Below are 23,206 nucleotides of genomic sequence, written 5' to 3'. Positions count from 1 at the left end.
TGTCTCAAAAAAAACCAAAAACAAACAAACAAAAAAAACACACAAAAAAAACAAAGAATGAGGAGCTGGGTCAATGTGAGGCCAAGCTGTCAGGTAAGCAGCACTGCTTCTAGGGACACAGATTCAGGCATTTCCTGGCACTGAGGAGGTGAAGCCCCAAAGGCACAGCAGGTTCAGAGCAAGGTGGGCAGGAGGCTGGAAGGAGGCAGAAGGCCAGGCCGGGATGTGCCACTTCCTGTCTGCCACTTCCCCAACTGCCTGTGAAGTGATGGGATGCTCAGTGATTCTCAGAGATTCCCTAAGAGTGGGTTTTCAAGTTTCTAGAACTATAGGCTTTTCTTTTGAAGAGGGCTTTATTATTTTTGTAAAGATAACAAGTTCAACGTAAAAGAAAATTAAGTACAAAGAAGAATATGAAACTTCTCCCACTCCATTCTTTTGAAGAAGACTCTTCCAGACGGTCTTTACTGCCTGCATCATATGGACTGTGACTTGACATAAATTAGATCCTAATATATATAACATTTGCTCTCATAAATCTCCACCAGCTATCAGTTAATGCAGTTCCTTCTGGGTGAAATATGTAAGAACTATGGAGGAAATAACAAAAAGAGCCTAATAAAGTAAGTTAGGACCACTGGGCAAAATTCTTTCTAAGGGTCTTGTCAACTGTCATCAACCATCATTTTCTACAAAGGGAAAACACCATTAGTAGGAAGTAGTATAGCAGGCCCTGTCACCTGCTCCAGAGCCGGCTGTGTACATGGAAAAGGCAAGAGGACACATGTAGTGACAAGGCTACTTGCACAGTATACACACGTTGATACATTGGTAGGTTGCTTATTGATGTGAGTATCCTAAACGCTGTTCTGCAGGGTAACCAAATTACTATAATTTATCCTATATGTTTCTTTAAAATTACAAAAATGTAGGGGATTTTATGATTAGATGACTGGTCTCCAGTGAATAACAGAACTGTGTAAAATTAAAAGGGAAACTGACAAATCCAGGAAGCAGATGATAATGTCTTCCTCTCTCCAGCACAATAATCACATTACAGCTGTGTGGAAACCTAAGACCTCCAACTCTTTCCAGAGAGTCGGGGTGGCTTGATTTTACAGACCAAGCTAAGGAGATAAAAACCACTCGCTGGTAAAAGAAAAAAAAACACGGTAAATTCCATTTTGTGATTAGAATCACAACACATATGTAGCCCAGGTGTCGAAGAAGAAAGAATGAGTTCTGCCTCAAAAACGGCCTGGGCAGGCATGGTGGCTCCCACCTGTAATCCTAGCATTTTGGGAGGCCAACGCAGGAGGAATGCTTTGAGACCAGGAATTCAAGACCAGCCTGGACTCCATCTCACAGACCCCGTCTCTAAAAAATAAGAATAATTAGCTGGTTGTGGTGGCACACGCCTGTAGTCCCAGCTACTGAGGAGGATCTCTTGAGCCCAGGAGGTTGAGGATGCAGTGGTTGCACCACTGCACTCCAGCCTGGGCAACAGAGCAAAGCTCTGTCCACTCCTCCCCAACCCCCACCCCCCACTCAAAAAAAAAAAAAAAAAAAAAAGTAGCTGATCCGAAAGCAATATTTAACTATACCCTGAGATTCTCTCCTCCTCATTTATTCATGAAAACCTCTGCAAATGCCCCAGGATTTATCAACCAGATGTCTCAAGAGCTTGAAATATGCTTTCGCACTTGGGAAAGCCATTTTGAGTGAGAATAAGGCTAAACCAGACCCCTGCCTCTAGGTGTTTACAATTAGTTTTGGAAAACAAAGCTAAAAGACATGAAACTACAGTAGATAAGGTTACACTGCCTAGAATGAATGGGCTAAGTTATGCCACTGAGCTCTATGTGTAATAAGATTTCAGAGAACGGGTAGTTGAACAGAGGAAGGCTAGCCAGAGAAGTGTCTTCAGAGGAGGCATGTCAAGCTTTGGGGTTGGGGAGGGGAAGGAAGATTCTTTCAAGCAAACACAAATCCAGAAGCTTATGCTACCAACTGTACCACCCAGTGGCCAACACATGGTAAACATTCAGGAAATGGTTGCTATTTCTCAGGGATGACACAGAGCATTCCTGGTCATCCAGAATAAACACTTCCCACATCCCTGGAAGTGACCAACACACTCTCATTGCTTCTGTGTTAGACACCCCCAACTAGCCTTAAAAGATGGGCACCATAGGGCTGAAATAGACAAGTGGGTTCAGCTTTGCATGTGGTACATCTTGGAGACAGGCAAGATCCAAATACAGTGGTCCTTACAGATGTGAGCACAAGCCTAAATTTGGCAGACAGAAGCACAGGGAAAAGGTCTCTGATACAGGCCAAAGTGGCAGTGGGGTAGGTGGGGAGATGAGGAAGGAAGAAGAAAGAGGCAATGAAACAGCAGCTTCAAAGGATGAATCCAAAGGACCCAAGAATTGAACAGATGGGATGAGTCAAACCCCAGGGCCTGGAGAGCAGAAGTGACACTTATAAAACAGAAGACTGGAGCTGGGGTCTCAAAACATATATCCATTTCAAGATGGAAATTGATTCCCTGCCCCTAATACAGATGGAAGGTATTTAAGAAGGAGGAAGGTGAGTCCTGGTCACCAGCCACTTCCAATTTTCACTTCTCTTCCCTCCATGACAAAAAAACTTTTGGTATTAGGTTAGTGCTACAGAGGCCTAAGTTGGGAGTCTCTAACCTTCCTCTGTTGCTCTTACACACCTTGACTTTCCTGTCTGTACTCAGAGTAAACCAGTGTCATGCTTCTAGACAGAGCTCACTAAATACTAAAGAGATAAGACTCAAAGCAAAGGCCCTTTGTTAGCTTTTACCAAATCTTCATCAACTTCCCTACAGATCAAGACCACTAAAAACAATCTTTAAAAATTTGACATTGGCACAAAAGGACAGAAAGGACAATACTGTATGACTACATTTATATGAGGTATTTAGAGCAGTCAAATTCATAGAGACATGAATAGAGATAGCCAGGGGCTGCGGGGAGAGGAGAATGGGGAGTTATTGTTTTAATGGTTATGGAATTTCCATTTAGGAAGGTGAAAAAGTTCTACAGGTGGATGGTGATGGTTGCAAAACATTGTGAATTTACTTAAAAATCTTTGAACTGTACACTTAAAATGGTTAAAATGGTAAATTTTATGTTATGTGTATTTCAACACAATAAAGAAAAAAGTAAAAACAAAACAAACAAACAAAAAAAGCATTAAAGGAAACTGAATCAGGAAAGGAATGATAACAACAAAACAGTGTTAGGGCCACATATGCAGGAAGAACTAGAGACTAGAGGGTGGAAGACTGGAGCGAGGTAGACCAGATAGCCAGCAACTGCAGCAGTACACATATAACATGACAGGGACAGCAATGTACAGATGAGGATCAAAGGACAGGTCTGAGAGACATTTTTAAGGAAAAAATAGCAGGACTTGGTGACAAATGCAATACAGAGGTGATGATGAAATATTCAAAGGTGACCTGCAGGCTCTTATTTGGGGAAGTTGGAAGATAGTGATTTTAGGGCAATAACGAGAACACTGGGAGCCAGGCGCGGTGGCTCACACCTGTAATCCCAGCACTTTGGGATGCCAAGGCAGGCAGATCACCTGAGGTTGGGAGTTCAAGACCAGCCTGACCAACATGAAGAAACCCCGTCTTTACTAAAAAAAATACAAAAAATTAGCTGGGCATGGTGCTGCATGCTTGTAATCCCAGCTACTCAGGAGGCTGAGGCAGGAGAACAGCTTGAACCCGGGAGGCAGAGGTTGCAGTGAGCTGAGATTGCACCATTGCACTCCAGCCTGGGCAACAGGAGCAAAACTCCGTCTCAAAAAAAAAAAAAAGAGAACACTGGGGAAAGAGGGTCTTTTTTAAAAAAGTAGGCTGCAGAAAAACAGTGAAAGTGAGGTGCCTACTATCTTTTTACAATATCATATATTTTGGGGGGAGGGGAGAAATGCAGGATTAAAAGGCAGGAAGTCATGTATGAAGGCATGCCACAGAACCTTAAGGACAGATAGGCTAATTCATAAGAGGTACACAAAATTAACAAAGTGTAAAAAAATAAAAAGCCAGGAATTGGGCTTTGTGAGACTACCCATAGTTAGGGCACATACGGACGAAAAAGAAGATTGAAAAAGTGAGGTTGGCAAAGTAGGAGAATGAAATACAGTTAAAATAGAGAATATTAAACAGGCTACAGTTAAAGAATGTCAAGATGGATATTTTCGACATGAAAACCATCTTTTTAAATGCTTTTTAAACTTTTTCCTTTGTTTAAATTTTTTATTTTGAATTTCTGTGTAATTTTGAACTGAATGTGAATTTGAGTGTGAATATTATATATACAAATAAATGTATATTATTTATGGGGTACATGCAATGAAAACTTTCTTTTTTTTGGTGGGGGGGTGGGACCGAGTCTTGCTCTGTCTCCCAGGCTGGAGTGCAGTGGCATGATCTCAGCTCACTGCAGCCTCTGCCTCCCGGTTCCAGTGATTCTCCTGCCTCAGTCTCCTGGGTAGCTGGGAGTACATGCACGTGCCACCACGCCCGGCTAATTTTTGTATTTTTAGTAGAGACAGGGTTTCACCATGTTGGCCAGGCTGGCCTCGAACTCCTGACCTCAGGTGATCCGCCCACCTCAGCCTCCCTCCAAAAGTGCGAGGATTACAGGCGTGAGCCACCTCACCTGGCTGAAAACTTTTTTGATTATACAAATCTCTGAGCAAATAATTATATTGCTAGATTATTTAAAATAGCTCCTCCATATTAATTCCTAAGTTTTCTACTGTTATTCAAACTCAACTCCGGGTGTTACAGGAAAAATAGAAAACATATTATTAGGACCATTTAAATCAAATGTTTTCATATGTTTGAAACTTAAAAAAAAAAAAAAATCTAGCACTGGAAAAAGGTACTGAAAAGACTGCTAGTTCACTGTCAGGCTTCTGCGTACAGATACCGAGCCGGGCACCTTCGAGGCAAGGCTGTGCTCAGAGCTCACAATTCTGCCAGACAGCCCTCTAATCTCCCACATTATGGAGAAGAACACAGAGAACCCATGTCTTGATGTTCCCCAAGATCTGCTCAGCACTTTACAGTTTGAACCACTGTTAAAATATACCTTTTTGCAGTTTTTGAAACAATGCTACATGGAAAATGTAGAGACTACCAACACTGAACCACGAGCTCTAAATCAGGTTATTTTTTTTTAACCAGTTACTCCTAACCAACTGGTCTAAGAGCTAGCATTTAGAGTAACTGGCAATTTCCCAGAACTCAAAGAGAAATAAAAGTTCAAAAGATTGGCTAGAACGGTATCAGTAGGACTCAAAGTTATCGAATTAGATTTCAATTCAGGCAAACCATTTTTGCTCAAAGCTCACAAAAATGGTGAATGTTTGCATGACGGCACTAATACAAGTATTACTTTTCAGACCATCCTGTTTTGGACATTATTCAACACTTGCTGCCATTTGACAGATGTACATCCATAGCCCCGAAAGGCTTAGTGGGTCAGTTTTGGCATCATGGCTAACAACTTTCTTTCTCAAAAGTAGAGTAGAAAAGCTGAGGTGTGGTCATCTCTGAAATTTGACTGATCTCTGAGATGAAGTCTACTCTGGGAATATTTCACCTCTAGAGTTTATTTCCAGACACCCAGAACAGGTCTAGGGAAAGTAATATTCTAGGAAACAGTAACTATTACACTGGTTCAATGCTTATCACTAATGAACATTTATTATGCAGTAGCAGAGCTGTGACTGACCTTCATAACTTTTTTTTTTTTTTAATTGGAGACAAGGTCTCACTCTGTTGCCCAGGCTGGAGTACAGTGGTACAATCATGGCTCACTGCAGCCTCAAACTCCTGGGCTCAAACGATCCTCTGTCTCAGCCCTCTAAGTAGCTGGGAGAACTACAGGCGTGTACCATCATGCCTGGCTAATTTTTAAAAGTTCATTCTTTGTAGAGATGGGGTCTTGCTATGTTGCCCTGGCTGGGCTGAAACTCCTGGGCTCAAGCAATCCTCCTGCCTAAGCCTCCCAATGTGTTGGGATTACAGACGTGAGCCACAGCACCCAGCCTACCCTCATAACTTAACCACAGTACACTGATAATTTCCTGACAATATAACTTTAATTTAAAAACATAATTTTTGAGGGCATAAAAAAGAACTTCTATAACCACCGGTCTGAACAGAACCATGTCATCTTACAAGTTCCCCAAAATAGTAAATGCCTCTGTATTTCATCTTTAAAAGCTTGACACTCAGGACTTATTTTTCAGGGAATATGTGGCTATTTTTTGTAACGTTAGCAGTTTTCATTTCTGAGGGATGGAATAAACATTAAAATACTCTTTGTTCTCTAATGTATTGTTTGAATTAAAAATACTATATACAATTGAACATAATCCTGAGCAGAACTAGTGATTATTAAACATTGTCACTTCAGATTAGAAATTTTTGAAGATCTGTTTTTTGTACATTATCTGTATACACAAACTGCTAAATGTTATTACTTAGTATTTGTTATAATAAACGTTTCTGGGAGAAAAAAAAGCTTGACACTCTAAGTTTCTTTTGCAATTCTCCCCATACTAGAACACCATGCCAACATCCTAATAAGACTGGTATTAATGAAAGATCAACCTCATTTTCTTGGCAACAATAGACTTACAGAAGAATCACCTAAGAAAAAAACAAGCACTATCTGATAAGGAAAAGATGGATTCTGTCTTCCACCGCAGGCCTTGGGCTCTCAGATCTGGAACACTGTTATCTGATTGTATCTGCACGGTTTTCACCACGAGGGCACTGCATGGTAGAGGAAGCAGAACAGAGGAACAAGGACCAAGAGCAGCCCCTGCCCCATTGCCTGAACGCTCTTATAGCCACAGGAAAAAAAAAATCAAAAAGGGACACACGGAGCCTTCCTAACTATCCCTTTCCCACTGACACCAAAAATAACCAACCATAAACTTTTAGCACCTCTCAAAGACTTCAAGAGAGGCATGAAGGGCAATGCTTTGGCCTAGCTAAAGATTTTCAAATCAGTGCAATTCCTTTCTTGTTTTATTAAAATATGCAAGCGCAGTACTTATAAACAAAGGAATCATTTCAGTTTTTGCTTGGAAAAATGGGAGCCAATACATTCCTTCTGGGAATTCAGGGTAAAAGTTTTACAAAAACAGTGTCCAGATGTGCTTAAAAATTCACTCTGTTCTTTCTTTTGGGGAGAAGTGGAGGGAGAAACAAAGGGTAGGAGGGACATTTTATTAAAAATTGAAACAGTTATCGGTTTTTCTTGGCTCACCCACTAACCTGCTCTCCACTGACAAACAACTCGGGAACACCGGAGGCAGAAGCGCGTGGCATCCCTCCCCCTCCAACCGCCCCGTCTGACCTCCCCCACTCCGGCCTCCTGGCAGGGAGACAGGGCCTGGCTGACCGCGGTGCTGGTATCGCCAACCTGAGCCTCAGGAACTTCTCTAACTTCCAGAACGTCCTCAGTGACAAATGGTTCCACCAGGTGGTGATGAAAAGTTGGGCGGGGCGGAGGGGGAGGTTGGTGGGAGGGAAGAGGAGCCTTTGAAGGCCAAAAATTCTCAACCGAGAATCAAGCATTTCTTTATGAAAACAACCACCCTGGGGATAAACCTTCATTAAAAAAAAAAAAAAAAAACTTTAAACTGGAATGTTTTGTCAACATCACATCCCAGTTTTAACCTGGAAGCTTTGCTGAGATTTGAAGCTTCCTCAACCCAATGATTTCATTCCCAGTCCTTTTTAACCACAGAGAGATTTAAATAATCTGTTATAAAGTTTCCCATCATTTTCAGAGGGGTTGATGCTGGCTCTGAGTATTGAAGGTAAATGAGTGTTTCACACAGAGCATAAATAAAGTAGACAGAGAATCAGGCATATATTATGAATAAAAAGATAATCCTAATAATAGTTTACATTATCACAAACCAAAGTTTATATGAGCAGCTAAGCCCCCTTTCAAAGTAGAGAGCAGCTGCTGGTACGGCAGAGGAAAATGGTATGTCAAAAATTTGACCTACCTTAAAGTGTGTTTAACTCCGCTGTCACCCACTGCTTCCTTCTGCCATCTTACACCAGGATGGAGGCAGGGGCAGTATCCTTTTTGAAGTGTTTCGTTTACACAGGCAAAAAACTGTCTCAGTGTTGGAGGGACTATCTCCACTCTACCTTGACAATCTCGACAAAGGCTACGTCATTCTCATCTGTGATGAGGTAAAAACAGGGACTCCCTCAGAGGAGCCAGTCCTGAAGGTGCCCTGCTACTGCCTCCCTAGAGTGCGAGGAACATCTCCAGGGTCTACAGTCTCAATCCCTGAAGGCTGCCAGTACCCCTATCAGAAGTAGGCAGGAGGCTGGGGAGCGGTGCTTACACACATATCTGCCAAGTAACAACTCCCCTAGGCTTCATATGTACCCAAAAATGCTGGCCCCACATAAACCACTTTAACCCAAAGCCCTCACTGTGTGTGAGAGGAATATTCTGCACTCAATAGGGTAATCCTGCCCTTCTTCATAGAGCTCCCAGGATGTGCAGAGTCCAGGGCCAGGCCCTAGGAAAATGAGTGCCATGTGCCTAAGGCAGTGATGTTCGGGGTGGAAGAGACACATCCGGCTTTTCTGAGTGAAGACTAGGCGAGGGGGGCACCTTCTGTAAGTGGCCAGCTTCACGTTTCCAAATTAGAACACAGTGTTACAACTCAAGTCAATTATTTGGAGTTAAATATTTCTGTACCTACAGGGGCAAGAGGCACATCAGAATTGTGGAAACAGTCCACGCCATTGGTCTCATTTTTCAGTTTCCACAGACATTAGGCCCATTTCAAGATGTTCTCACCAGGAGCCAAGAGCTTTCTACAAAGGTGGCTGAAGCTTCAATCAGCCCAGGGCAGAATGAGGGCAAAGAGCCCCTAGTAACGAGTGGACTCCAAGCAAGAGACCCCTCTTCTTCCCCTCCTTGCATCCTGTCCTCATAGCAGCAGTGTGGCCCCTGCCACCTAAGGATATAAACATTCATGCAATGAGTGACCAGCATTGGGGAGAACCTCAAAGGCTCCTGCAAGCATAAAGGACTGGCCAGTGGGTCCAGCTTTCTGCTGGCAGAGGACCATGAGGTATAAGCCACAGAAGAGGGACTGCCAAATCACGGGGTGTTGGATAAAGACTCTTAGAAGGTGTTCACAAGCAAGCTTTATTTGAGGTGAGGATATTCAGAGGTATGAGCTGCACACACCATGCACATCTCAGTCCTTTCTGCAGAGGATTAAGACACCTTTGCTCTGCCACTGCTGCAGGTGGAGGCACTGGTTTCAACCACGGTCCCTTCCCAAAACAACTTATCATCACTCCTGTCTAAGCTCAGCGTGCTTCCAGAAGGTGTGACCCCTGGAGATAAGGTATTTCATCAAGTCAGCCTTGTTGGTGCCCTCACGCTCTAGGGCCTGTTATCACACACAGTTACCCTTTTGGTCTCTGAATGAGTGACCTCTTCCCTAGCTGCTCACCATCTCTTCCTCCTCTGGCTTGTGTCACAGACCCTGTGGAGGTGTCCATCTTCCTGACAGCCTATCAGGCATTCTTGGTTCCTCTCCTGCCCATGACAGGATGCCAGTGCAAGCCATAACCTTATCTTCTTAAAGCTTATCTCTGTTTTCATCTTCTCTGTCTGCCTGGTCCCTTTAAGTCCACCCACCCATGTACTCTAAGTCCAGGATCTTCACTCTGGTGTATTAAGTGTAGTCGCAGACTCACCCTTGTAGAGGGGAAGGAATTGCTTTTACAGGGCTCTTCCAGAAATGTTCTTATCATATCCAGGGATCGTCCCAGAGGACCTACTAAAGCAATGCCACTTCAACCAGGGCAGGTGGACAATCACTCAGGATTAAGTGTTCTTGGACTGAGAAGGAAACCCACAGAACAGCCATGCCTGCGTGAGGGGCAAGGACCTGTGGGTGGGGCGGGGCTCAGCCAGAGTCCTTCTCCCCACTCTCTTCAACCAGAGCTGCTGCAGTCTTATCTGCCTCATGTTGGGGTTCCAAGGAGTCATTTTTAAAAACAGGTAAGGAAGGTGTAGGTGTGTGTGTATGTGTGTATCACTATTCTGACTTCCAGCTTTCCTGACAAGAAGACAGCTTGGTGTAAATGGGAGTAAAGAGGGTAAAAAATCAACAACTCAGTTCTGCAATTACCCATATGCAGATCAACTGTCAAATAAACTATTTTTATATCTGTGTGGCTGCCTTTCTCCTGCCCTTGCCAACACCTAGCACAGTACCCAAATCCTCTCCAACCCAGACAGCTGCTGACAGAAGGGCCTCTGGGACTGTCAACACCCCAGTGTGATTCAGAGCTCCCAGGGAGTCTGAAGCAGTCCCCTTGTTTATGGATTCAGTGATTGATTGGGCCCTAAAAGCTCCTGGCCCAGAAGACTAAATGGGTTGTAATCAATCATTAACAATAGTGTTGATGTTAAAAATTGGGAGATGCACCGGGTCTTTGGCCATGTGGATGAGCTGGGTGATTACACATGAAATTGTGAAGGATGGAGGCAGGTGGAGACGTGGGCACCCTCCATGTATGCAAGCAACACAGGCACATCAAAAGTGATCAGCAGAGCCGACAGGCCACATTTTGCAAAAATAAAGCTGTGTCTCAATTTAAAAAATAAAAACTATATGTAGGACAAATGCTTTTCTTGTATTAGAGAAAGATCTGCAACAATGGCCAGAGGTTGGGTGTTCTTTCCCAAGTGAGATGAAAAACAGACACCCAGTGCAGGGGGCAAGAGTCTAGGTAGCAAAAGAGGTGGGCAACTCAATAAGGACACGGAGTTGGTAGGACAGGACAATTACACCCTCTGAATTAAAGGTTCAAATCACCTCAATAAAAATAATAGTTAAAATCTTAAGAATAATTCTAGTCTAACTGTCCCACTTCACAGGTAGTAAGGAAACTGACAGCCATATGGGTCACCTGCCCTGTCCATAGTCACAAGCAGTCAGCCTGAGATGCTCTCATCACACATGTCGCAGTGACCTCAATGAGACAGCCTAACCAGGGTGGCTTCTAGCCCAACATGGGGATTTTTTTTAAACTCCAATAAAACACAATTAATATATATTCTCTTTATGGGTAATGTGTGATCAATCCAAAGACTTTGGGGAAAGCATGCATGCACACACACACTCTCTCACGCACACACGAGCACATACACACATACACACAAAGGAACAAAGGTTTGCTGGCTAAATTGGCAGTACAAATAGAATTTCCATGATAATATTCAGATTCAATTATTTTCATAATATGCTGGTAAGTCAGGAAGACTCACTAATCAATAATTCTTAGACTTACTAATCAATAATTATTTTAAATTCTTACTTTAAATTCTTATTTATTCACTTAAAACATCTTCCCTAACACTCTCTACTAAGTGACATTTCGCCCACACCTAGCTTTAATATTACTAGACTTAAAGGCACTAAAACATACTCAGAAGGTAAATCACCAGGTGAAAGATTTAGTCCTTCTCTAATAAATCCAAAATCAAACAAGTATAAGCTACCACCAAAATAACAAAGGTAAAGAAAAATTATACACGGGGCTGGGTGCGGTGGCTCACGCCTGTAATCCCAGCACTTTGGAAGGCCAAGGTGGGCAGATCACCTGCGGTCGGGAGTTCGAGACCAGCCTGATCAACATGGAGAAACCCCATCTCTACTAAAAATATAAAATTAGCTGAGCGTGATGGTGCATGCCTGTAATCCCAGCTACTCAGCAGGCTGAAGCAGGAGAATCGCTTGAACCCAGGAGGCGGAGGTTGCGGTGAGCCAAGATTACGCCACTGCACGCCAGCCTGGGCAACAGAGTGAGACTCCATAAAGAAAGAAAGAAAGAAAGAAAAATATATATATAAACAAGTCAATATTTCATGTGTGTGTGAGAGGTTTTTTTTTTTTCAGATGGAGTCTCTGTCACCCAGACTGGAGTGCAATGGCACAATCTTGACTCACTGCAACGTATGCCTCCTGGGTTCAAGCAATTATCCTGCCTCAGCTTCCCGAGCAGCTGGGATTACAGGAGCCCGCCAACCATGCCCGGCTAATTTTTTTTTTTTTTTTGTATTTTTAATAGAGACAGGGTTTTACCACATTGGCCAAGCTGGTCTCAAACTCCTGACCTCAGGTGATCCGTCCACCTTGGTCTCCCAAACTGATGGGATCACAGACTTAACCCACCTGGCCGATAAACATCAATATTATTAGGATGGAGAAGAATGAGTACATGTATACTGCCGATAAAAAGACCGCAGCCAGTCACTAAGCAGTTACCATGTGGCCAGGCACAGAGCTGGATGTTTCAAAAACAGTATCTTGCTTACATCTTAAAACAAACAACCACCCTGGGAGATGAACTATTAATAACACATTTTACAGATGAAGAAATAGCCTCAGGGAAAAATTTGCCCAAGGTCTAAATAAATGGTAGCAAATGGTGGAGCTGGGATTCATGAAACAAACCTATTCTTTTCTCAAAACCCAATTCGTCCCAGTAAACTGGTTCAATCATTATACAGGACAAGCTGGTAAACACGTATGTAATGAGAGCCACAAATCCTTTGACCCAGTAATTCCACTTTGGGGAATAAGTGCCAAGGAAATAAACCAAAACGGCAAGGGAGATGGGCAGGTAACCCATCTGTATGAAGATGTTCATAGCAGCTTTGTAACAGTAATAACTTGGAAACAGCCCAAATACCTCATCAAATGTGGGGTGAGGACTGGCAAAAAGGGGAGGGGAGCTTACTACATGAACATACCATATGGCCACTAAAAGTGACATGTCTGTGCACTACATCAATACGTGGAAATATCTTTGGAAAACAAACATAAGTAAAAAATAACCATAAATAAATAAAATACATACAGTGATTATAGCAGCTATGCATTAAGATCTGTTTGTGTGTTCAGGGGTAGAAGAATCAGTATGTAATGGAGCTTAATACCCAGTAAGCTTCATTTTTCTTATAAGGTAGAAGTAACCAATTTGTAAAGGCAACACAAGGAAACTCTCCTTAGAGATGCTACGATCCATCCAGGATGTTCTCTTCCTGATCTAAAGAAGTCAAGTTTTCATATAAAAAATAAAGAATGTCGGGCACGGTGGCTCACGCCCGTAATCTCAGCACTTTGGGAGGCCAAGCGGGGCAGATCGCTAAGTCAAGAGTTCAAGACCAGCCTGACCAACATGGTGAAACCCCGTCTCTACTAAAAATACAAAAATTAGCCAGGTGTGGTGGCACACACCTGTAATCTCAGCTACTCAGGAGGCTGAGGCAGGAGAATCGCTTGAACCCAGAAGACAGAGGTTGCAGTGAGCCAAGATGGCGCCACTGCACGCCAGCCTGGGCAACAGAGCGAGACTCTATCTCAAAAAAAAAAAAAAAAAGAAAAGAAAAAAGGAAAGAAGACACACTAATTTTAAAGCTACCTCCCCACTTTTACACTTTCAAGTCAGTCCTATTTTTAAATCAGATTAACAAAACCTCCAGTTATAAGCCCATAGCTCATGAAATTTTTTGTTACCCATTTAGCAAATTTATTTAAGAACACATATGTTTACGAATTGGAACATTCTTTCTGCCACCATTTGGTTTGTACTAATAAAAGTCCACACTCCCTGAATCTCATTCTTTTATAACACATTTGGAAAAGTAACACTAAGATAACATAAATCAATGGAGGTAGAGGAGGTGGGTTTAGGAGCATCTGAACACAAGCCAAGGTAAAGGTCATGTGCTCAAAGCATAAAGCAGGAAATTTATGCCTAATTGCCTTTTTTATATGCTCTCTTTCCCCAAAAAGGAATACAATATGCCCACACAGGTTCTTCATCACACTCTGTCTAGGGAGGCAGGTGGGCCCAGTGAAGCCCAGAACACCCTCACCTCTCTGCACTGGGCTCACCTGGCCCCTCTGATGGCTTCCTGTATATCCTGTCACTGCAGAAGAACGGGAGCATAATTCAAGAGCATCCCAACTAACCTCTGCACCTTTTAAAATGAACAAGGTTGAAAGGTTGGGGAAGGAAGTGGGCCAAAGATGGTGCTATCTTTGGAGAAGAAAAAGCAGATTCCTGGCCAGGCGTGGTGGCTCACGCCTGTAGTCCTAGCACTTTGGGAGGCCAAGGTGGGCCGATCATCTGAGGTCAGGAGTTCAAGACCAGCCTGGCCAACATGGTGAAACCCTGCCTCTACTAAAAATACAAAAATTAGCTGGGTGTGGTGGCACTTGTCTGTCATCCCAGCTACATGGGAGGCTGAGGCAGGAGAATCGCTTGAACCCGGGAGGTGGAAGTTGAAGTGAGCTGAAATCACGCCATTACATTCCAGCCTGGGAGACAAGAGCGAAACTCCATCTCAAAAAAAAAAAAAAGCAGATTCCTTCACTCGGCAGAATTGTCCTCTGCCTGGGCAGATCTCAGGTCAGTCTTCATCTCAAGGTTCCTTCTTCTCTGTACTTACCCATATTGGTAAGTCCTGTCCATGTTTCCATTTTACCCTATGTTTGGGATGACTTACTATTGTCCCTCAAGTATAAAGTACCATGGTGTGCATCCTGCACAGAGCCAAAGCTCCAGGATATCACCATGTCTACCTTTGAGAGTGAGCTGTCCAATAGGGTAGCCTCTAGCCATGTGTGACAATTTAAATTTAAATTAAGTTTAAGTAAAATTAAAAATTCAGATCCTTAGTTGTGCTAGCCACATTTCAGGTACTCAGTAGCCAAAAGTGGTTGATGGTTACTGAATTGAACAGTGCTGGGAAGAACATTTTTTGTCACAGAAAGTTCTGTTGGATAGCACTGGGCTAAAGAGTTCAGCACCTGCCCACGCCTGCCTCTGCAATAACAGGTGACACTCTCTCATAGCTGGGCAGCTCTTCCCAGCTGTCACCAGGCACCACAGGCCACCTCAACTGACACTTAGATAACTCAGTTTCACCTGGGCAGCATATTTACTTTTATTTACACACAGTACAATTGATAGTTTTGTGTATGGGTCCACAAGTTATATGCATATATATGTACGTATCCACTGCTATAATCAGTATACAGAACAGTCCCATCATCCCAAAAAATTCCCTTGTACTGCCCCTTGGTAGTCAAGCCCTCCCTCCATCCCTCCAAAACCTTGGCAATCACTAATCTGGCAGCTTTTTTAAAAACTCAGATTCCTGGCCTTCCCCTGGAAATCCCACTTAAGCAGGTCTGGGGTGAGGCCCGGAATCTCCCCCACTCCAAGAATGCTCCTCAGGTGATTCTGGTGTTCAGCCAGGTTTGGGAATCTTTGGGGTAATTGCCTAATCTGAGTTTAATTTAATTATCTCCAAACTGCTATCTAGTCTTGCTCTCTTCCCACCCCCTATTAGTTGCTTTGTTGCACATGGCAGCCGTCCATCTGAGACAGGGTGCTTGGAAGGCAGGGCAAGCCCGACTGCTGGGGGCACGGGCAGGGTAAGAACTCTGCAGCTCTGGTTTCTGGCAGAGAGAGGCCTCTCCTAGTCACATGGATTCTCATCTTAATCCCTTCCTGGCTCTTTGTGCCATGGAATCCTCATCTGGAAAAAACGGAACCACATCAGAAATAACTATCTACCTCCGAGGCTTGCTGGGAAGTGATGACTTAGGTAACACGTTCAAAGGCTGGGCAGCCAGGACGAAAGGTACACTGTCCCGGATATGTCATCACCTCACCAGATTTCCTCTGGATGGAACTCTCCTCACCCTATTTACTTGATGGATGTGAGAGATCGGGACTCCAATTACAATAAAATTGCAGACTTTTTGAAAACAAACAAAAACTCAAAATATTTTTTCCTCCTAAATTCATGATCCCAAGGGTGAGGTACCAAATTCCATTTTTAAAGAGGAATTCAGAAGAGTCAGCATCTTCTCAGAAAACCTCCTCCGCTCAGAAAGTAAACAATTACGAAGGGGGCCAAAACTTGAGTTTAGCCATTCTCCTCTGGCTTGCTCCTGCTCTGCTGAAGATTCCTGGAAAACACTTTGAAAAGTTTAAGATGATCAAAGAAAAGGCACGGCCAACACAAGAAATGCTATCATTTAATATCACATGTTTATTTAGCCCCTCCAAGCCAAAGAGGGAAGATTGTTTGAAAGGGAGAGAATGCCTGCTTAATCAACTAAAAATGCATTCATTACTATGCTATTCACTGCGGCTTTCCTGAAATCAGACACTTTTGCCCCTAGACCATAAGATTGAAGCGATTTGAAATGAAAATATTTCCTGTCCACTGCTTGCCAGTTTCTAGCCCGAGTGATATAACAGATGACATCCAGTACAATAAATGCTTTTATTAACCATAAATTTGAGACTGCTTTAGGGATTTGAAGTGTTGGGTTTCATGCTGAAAAAATGTAATGTTATCCACAGACCATCAGTGAGTAACAAAAACAGAGGCACAGGTTATGCTACTTTGATCAAATTATGGCAAAAAATTGTCTTTTGCATTTAAAATAGTAGTTGCATTCAGGGCATATCTTCAAGGAGCACCACAATAGTTTAATCATATGTCTTGGAGAGTTTCATGGAAATTCATCCTGAGTGCAAATTTATAGAACCAGCAGCTTCTGTTAAACAGATAGGAAGCTGAAAAGTGTTATGAGGCTAAGAGGGCTGAGAAATCAAAATACTAAGATGGGACCCCTAAATCAGGGTTTCTCAGTCTCAGCGCTATTTACATTTTGGGCCAGGTAATTCTTTGTCATGGAGGACTGACTTGTGCATTTCAGGATGTTTAGCAACATCCCTGAGCCCTTCCCATTGACTGCCAGGAGCAGCCTACCCCAGCTGTGACAACCAAAAATGTCTCCAGAAATTCCCCAAATCAAGGTTAAGGCGGCAGTAAGCTGTGATCACACCACTGCACTCAAGCCTGGTTGATAGAGACCCTGTCTCAAAATAAAAAAAAGAAAAAAAGAAAAAAAAAGAAATTCTCCGAATTCCCCCAATCAAAAACCACTGCTCTAAATCAAAGTCTAGGCTTGTTTAGCAAATGCTGCCTACGTTTTCTTCATCCGAAGGAAATGTCAGAGCCTGGGGAGCTGCGCAGCCTCAGCACTGTGCCCCCAGTGCCTCCTTCTACACAAAAATGGTTAACCCTGAGTGATTTCTGAAATCAAAAGCACCTTGCACTCCCTCTTCCACAAAACTAAAGGTAGCATAGCCATAGAAACGAGAACTCTCTCGGCTGTGACTACAGCAAACGAGACCAAGCAAAGGCAAGCTGCCCCCCGCCCCCCACCAAAGCATACCCTCACCGGACCTTTGTGTCCAGCACGCATTCCAGCCCAGGAGCTCCGGCCCGCTGGGCAGAGGCTGCACACCATTCCTGCCAGCATCTAAATCGCTGCTTTCTGGCCTTTCACTGCCAGGCCACAGAGGGGACTGTGGACTTGGTGCCAGAAAAGAAAATGAAAAGCAAAGTTGAATCTCTGCGGACCATTCTCTGGATGCTGAATGTCCCACTATTACATCTCGGCATGACATTTCATGGCCAGCAGGGGAGGAGGCCCAGTCCTGAAAGCTGAACAAACGCCCGGCACACAGGCCTGCCTGCGCCCTCGTAGTCTCTCTGGACTTATGAATAAAAGATGGAGGTTTTGTCTCTGTTGTTTCCCTGGTACCCTGTAAGAATAACAACTTGTCGCTTTTTGACATTTTAACTTACTTTGAAAAATGACCAATATTAACTTTACATGTCTTGGCCCTTAAATCTGGAGTGGGGTAAAATGAAAGAAAGAAAAGCCATGTAATTAGGTAGAAGATAATAATTCAAGTTAAACTAATGGAACTGTCTGTAAGGGACTCTAATAAAATAATGCAGGTAACATGCAATCACAGAACTAAAAGGCTAGAAACTGACTTGGAGGATATGTTTTTAGTAAAGTAGCCTTTACTGGAAATAAAGTTCAATGTTTTCTTAGCACAAAGGAAAGAAATGGCTGAATTTTGGTGTGAGGAAGCAGTCAACCGTAAACCTGCCCCGGCCAAACACAGGTCTTTAATAGGAACTCATTCCCCGTCTCTGAGGGCGACATCTATAACTGCAACAAGCCCATGTGAATAGCAAAAGCCTTGAGCATTCTTGAGAAATAGCACGCCTAATTTTGAGACAGCGTGGTTGGTTTCAAATAATCATTAAGGAAAAAGTTTATTACAGAATAGCACAAATGACATCCTGCACTTTCCTTAGACTCTCAATAAAGTAAAAGGGAAGGCTTAATGTGAAACACTGCATTTTTAAAAAGACAAATAACACAAGACTAGACTGGGTACTACCATTAGTATAGATCTCTAAATACAACAATTTCACACAGAAAAAACAAATTTTTCTTATTGCTAAAACTGCATCCACATTTGTTACCAGTTGATATGTAAAATCCAACAAAGTCACAATATCACCTTTAGAGGCGTCTTGTCAAAATATTTGAACCTAGGCATGAGGAAACAAACAAAAATCCAAATTGTGTACACAAGTGGCCTTGACTCTTCAGAATGTGTACGCTATAAAGGACCAAAAAATAGGTAGACGAATTGTTCTGTATTAAAGGAGGCTAAAGAGACAGGACATCAAAAAGCAATGAGTGACCCTTCTCTGCCCCCTAGAATGTGATGCAGAAAGAAATTATGAATGACATTAAAAGGACAAGTGAGGTAAGTGTAGCAAAACATTACAAATTGGTAACTTTAGACAAAGGGGAAATGGGTGTTCATTTTACTGTTATTTCAATTCTTCTACAGGTTCGAAAATTTTCAGAATACAAAGGATGGGAGAAACAGCACAATAATGGGGAATCCCCAACGTGGGGCTGTAAGGGACTCTAATATACAGGTGACTCTATTTTATACATTATATAGATACATTTTACACACTATATACATTTATATTTACATTTTATACATTATATATACCTGTATTTTGTACAGGTGACTAGCTGCCTGCTTGAGGGGTTGGGGGGTTGGGATGGCAACAACTTCATCTTCCTGTATCGTTTCAGAAAACGTATGCCCTAGGCAGGGCATGGTGGCTCATGTCTGTAATCCCAGCACTTTGGGAGGCCAAGGCAGGAGGACTGCTTGAGGCCAGGAGTTCGAGTCTAGCCTGAGTAACACAGTGAGACTCTGTCTTAACAAAACAAATGTAAAAAAATAGCCAAGCTTGGCGGCACACGCCTGTGGTCCCAGCTACTCAGGAGACTGGGCCAGGAGGATTGCTGGAGCCCAGGAGTTCAAGGCTACAATGAGCTATAATTGCATGACTGCGCTCCAGTCTGGGTGACAGAGACCTTGCCTCAAAAAAAAAAAATTATTTATATACACACACACACACGTCATAAATCCATTTAAAATCTCCTATATGCCTTTCCCTAAAACTCTTCTCCAGCAATTTGCCACTCTCCCTCTCCTCTTATCAGAATTCCTACTAATTTAAAAACTTTTCAGAACTCTTCAAAAGTTCGCTGGCCTGCTGCCCCCATTATCCACCCCCATCCTTTTTTAATGAGATAAAAGCAATGATTACACTAGTCTTGATCAACTCGAAAACTCTGTACTTTTTAAAATGTGTGACCCTTTAAGTAAAAGAAGAAAGCTCAGTAGATGGGAAATGTGCTCAAGTGAAAAGATGTGGGAGGTAGAATTTGTCTCTCAATGACTTCAAAACCCAAGGAGGAGAACAATGAGAGGCGGCCTGTCCATAGCAGCACTATAGGGGCCAGTGAGAGTCACCTTGGGCATGCCAGCACTGGGAACTCATAGCTCCAGAGGCCCTGAAGCAGTCTTCCGCCAGCACAACCAGATGTTACATTTTTTCTGCTTAATTTTAGTAAAACTCCATGACCTCCTTCTCAAATTAAAAAGGCAATGCCATTTTTTTTTGTAAGCCACAGGAGCTATCTTTAGTGAAGGCTTCTAAGGATTTCATTAATTCATAACCAGCCAACCAGGACTTTTCCCACAGTCTCCCACAAAAAAGCCCGGGAAGTCACTGATTGCTTGGCTGGATCTGAATATGAGCAGAGGTAAGATCAGAAATATCTAGTTCCTCCCACGGGGAGGCAAGCCATGAAAATCAAAGCCGGGCAAAAACTCATTTCCACAGCTGGCCGGCAAATCCGCAGCCCCGGAAAGAAGGCAAAGAGCACCTCTGATTATGGACAGACCTTCAAGTGGCTTCAGAAAATGAAATGCATTCACCACCAGAGGGGAACAAAGCAAACAAAAACGAGACCTGCACCTCTGTTAAGAAGACAAAGTTTCATACAAACTTCGGGCTGCTGCCAGGGAGTGAGATTAGAAAGTCCAAAACCAGGATGCTTAGTTAGTGCTTAGCAGTAACTTTTCACATTTTTCTCATCCACAGTGCACGGTAAAGTGGACGGTCCAAGCAACCCCCTCAAGCAACAGACACTCGGCCAGGTGTAGCTCCCACACAACACCAGCCCACACTCTCCCTGTCATGAGTGGGAACCTGGCTTGAAGCCCAGCCTCTAACCAGTATGTGGCCCCTGGCAGGAGTGCCAATAACTGTGATGTGAATGAATAAATTAAGCATATTTTTTATGCTACTCTCAGCACTAACTGCCACATGTTTAGCCAATGTTAAGAAAGCAATTTCAGAGGAAATTTTTTTTTCTGAGACGGAGTCTCGCTGTGTTGCCCAGGCTAGAGTACAATGGCACGATCTTGGCTCACTGCAACCTCCACCTCCTGGGTTCAAGTGATTCTCCAGCCTCAGTCTCCTGAGTAGCTAGGATTATAGGTGCACATCACCATACCCAGCTACTTTATGTATTTTTAGTAGAGATGGGGTTTCACCATGTTGGCCAGGCTGGTCTTGAACTCCTGACCTCAGGTGATCCGCCTGCCTTGGCCTCCCAAAATGCTGGGATTACAGGTGTGAGCCACCACTCCTTGCCCAGAGGAACTTTTTATTACAGTTGCTTGACTGACATGTCACCTCCTCAGAGAGGCCACTGGAGAGTGTCTACTTGCAAACACCCATTGCTCTTATTGCCTCATTTTAATTTCCCGTAGAGTGCTTAGTCATTTAATAAACATGTATGGAGAACCTACTACGTGCCAGGCACTGTTCTCATGATGCAGAAGGGAACAAAACAGGTGAAGTCTCCACCCACATGGAGCTGACATGGCAATGGGGAAGAAGGATGGACAAAGAAAATACTATGTAGGTCCCATGGTGGAAAGTTCTGCAGAGAAAAAGTGAAGAAAAGAGGACAGTGAGCAGCAAGTTGCTACTGGAAACAGCATGATCAGGTCTGACATTTCATTACCCTATTTGTCTCCCCTACTAAAATCTAAGCTCTGGCCAGGCATGGTGGTTCACGTCTGTAAACCCAAGTGGGCAGATCGCTTGAGGCCAGGAATTCAAGACCAGCCTGGGCAACATAATAAAACCCCATCTCTACAAAAAATGTAAAAAATTAGCCAGGCTTGGTGGCACTTGCGTGTAGTCCCAGCTACTCGGGAGGCTGAGGTAGGAGAATTGCCTAAGCCTAGGAGTTCAAAACTGCAATAAGCTATGATCACACCACTGCTGCACCCCAGCCTGGGCGACAGAGACCCTGTCTCTGGAAATAAAATAAAATCTAAGCTCTAGAAATTAGATCTAACACACAGAATGCACCAATATTCACTCAATGAATCAATGGCCACTGAGTGTCCCTCTCATCAAACCATTCACCTGTTGAAGAAATCTTCCAAGCCTCACCACTTCTGACAGAACACACACAGGCAAACTTCAAGGTGCCCTGTTATCTAGTACCTATATCTTCAACCTTACCATCCCCCCACCAATGAGCCCCCTTCTCCAGCTTTGCCCACATCTTACTTTCTGCCCAAACTGTCCCCCCAGCACCTGGGTCCACTCACTGGTCAGGCCCTGCTCAAAGTCCCTTTGGTAAGACCTGTCTTCTTCATCTAAGCCTCCCACGAACCATTGAAATTCAATTTCTTCTTTATAAACACATCAAATTTGTTTGTTTCTCAATGCATCACTGCAATGTTTGGACACGTTCTCATGAAATCTGAAGGGATGATGGGGTCGGCCAGGCTTTGTGGCACACGGGAAAGCTAGAGAGTGGTATGGAGAAGCCTCACAGAGAAAAGGGGGCCTCCTCCAAAGCAGGGGAAACTGAGGCAGAGCAAGAAGCCAGAGTTACTGGGAACCAACTGAGACATGGGCTAAAAAGCCAGAGGTCTAAGGTGGCCTCGAGCAGGGCCTCAGGCAGGTGAATGTCAACAAACTGCTTTTCACGGGGGCAGTTCTAGGATGAGGAGCAGCAGAAGCCCATTCATGTTTCTCTGGAATGAGTAGGGAAGTGTGGAGAGAGGATGGGGAGTGCTCGGTACCGTGGCCCCAGAATCTCTTCCTCAATTTCCCTGCTGTCCAGGCCCCTAATCCTTTGTCTTGCTCCTGGCCCAGGCAGGCAGCCACTGTGGACGGGGCCCTGGTCCCACAACTTAACACAGGGTGGCTGCTCAAAAAAAGGGTCTCCTGCCTCCTCACTCCAAATAAGTCTTTTTGAGCTTCAGATACTGAGCAGTTACAATAAATCCTAACCGTGTGAGTGCCTGTGCTCCACCCGGAGCAAATGTGCACACTCCAGAGGAAGGGGCCATAAACCGTCACTCAACAGAGACCATGCTCAGCCGGTGGACTGGTGCTACATTTGGTCTGTGCTGCACTGCATTTTCCTCAGATAAAAGGGGGCCATTTCGGGAGAAGAGAAACCAGAAATCACCCAGACAGAATAAAATCACAGGGAAAGGGTTTCTAAACCATATGGCCTACCTCAGGAAAACACACCTCTTCATTCCAAGGAAGCCCTCCCTTTATCCCATTAACCCTCCCACTCTCAAGTAAAACAGTCCATCGCAGCACAGAAGCCTGGGGACACTGCCAGCCTTTTTTAAAGGGTTACTATTCAATGGGGGGAAAAGATCTACAAAAATGACCAAACAGAACACTTGGAAAAACTCCTAGCTTTGAAGGCAATAAAGTACTTTTTTTTTTTTTTTTAAAGAAAAAAAGTTGTA

General features: G+C 43.6%; 1 protein-coding gene across 1 annotated transcript in view; it reads right to left on the bottom strand.

Moving 5' to 3' along the window:
- The window catches only part of IL17RD (interleukin 17 receptor D), a 70,938-nt gene that overhangs the window by 40,141 nt on the left and 7,591 nt on the right, over positions 1–23,206 (bottom strand). The gene's annotated exons all lie outside the window — the stretch shown is intronic.

The sequence above is a fragment of the Hylobates moloch genome, unplaced genomic scaffold (assembly GCF_009828535.3).
Source record: "Hylobates moloch isolate HMO894 unplaced genomic scaffold, HMol_V3 SCAFFOLD_5, whole genome shotgun sequence".
Classification (NCBI taxonomy): Eukaryota; Metazoa; Chordata; class Mammalia; order Primates; family Hylobatidae; genus Hylobates; species Hylobates moloch.
The sequence above is the reverse complement of the archived record's forward strand: the minus strand, read 5'-3'. Positions and strand labels throughout refer to the sequence as shown.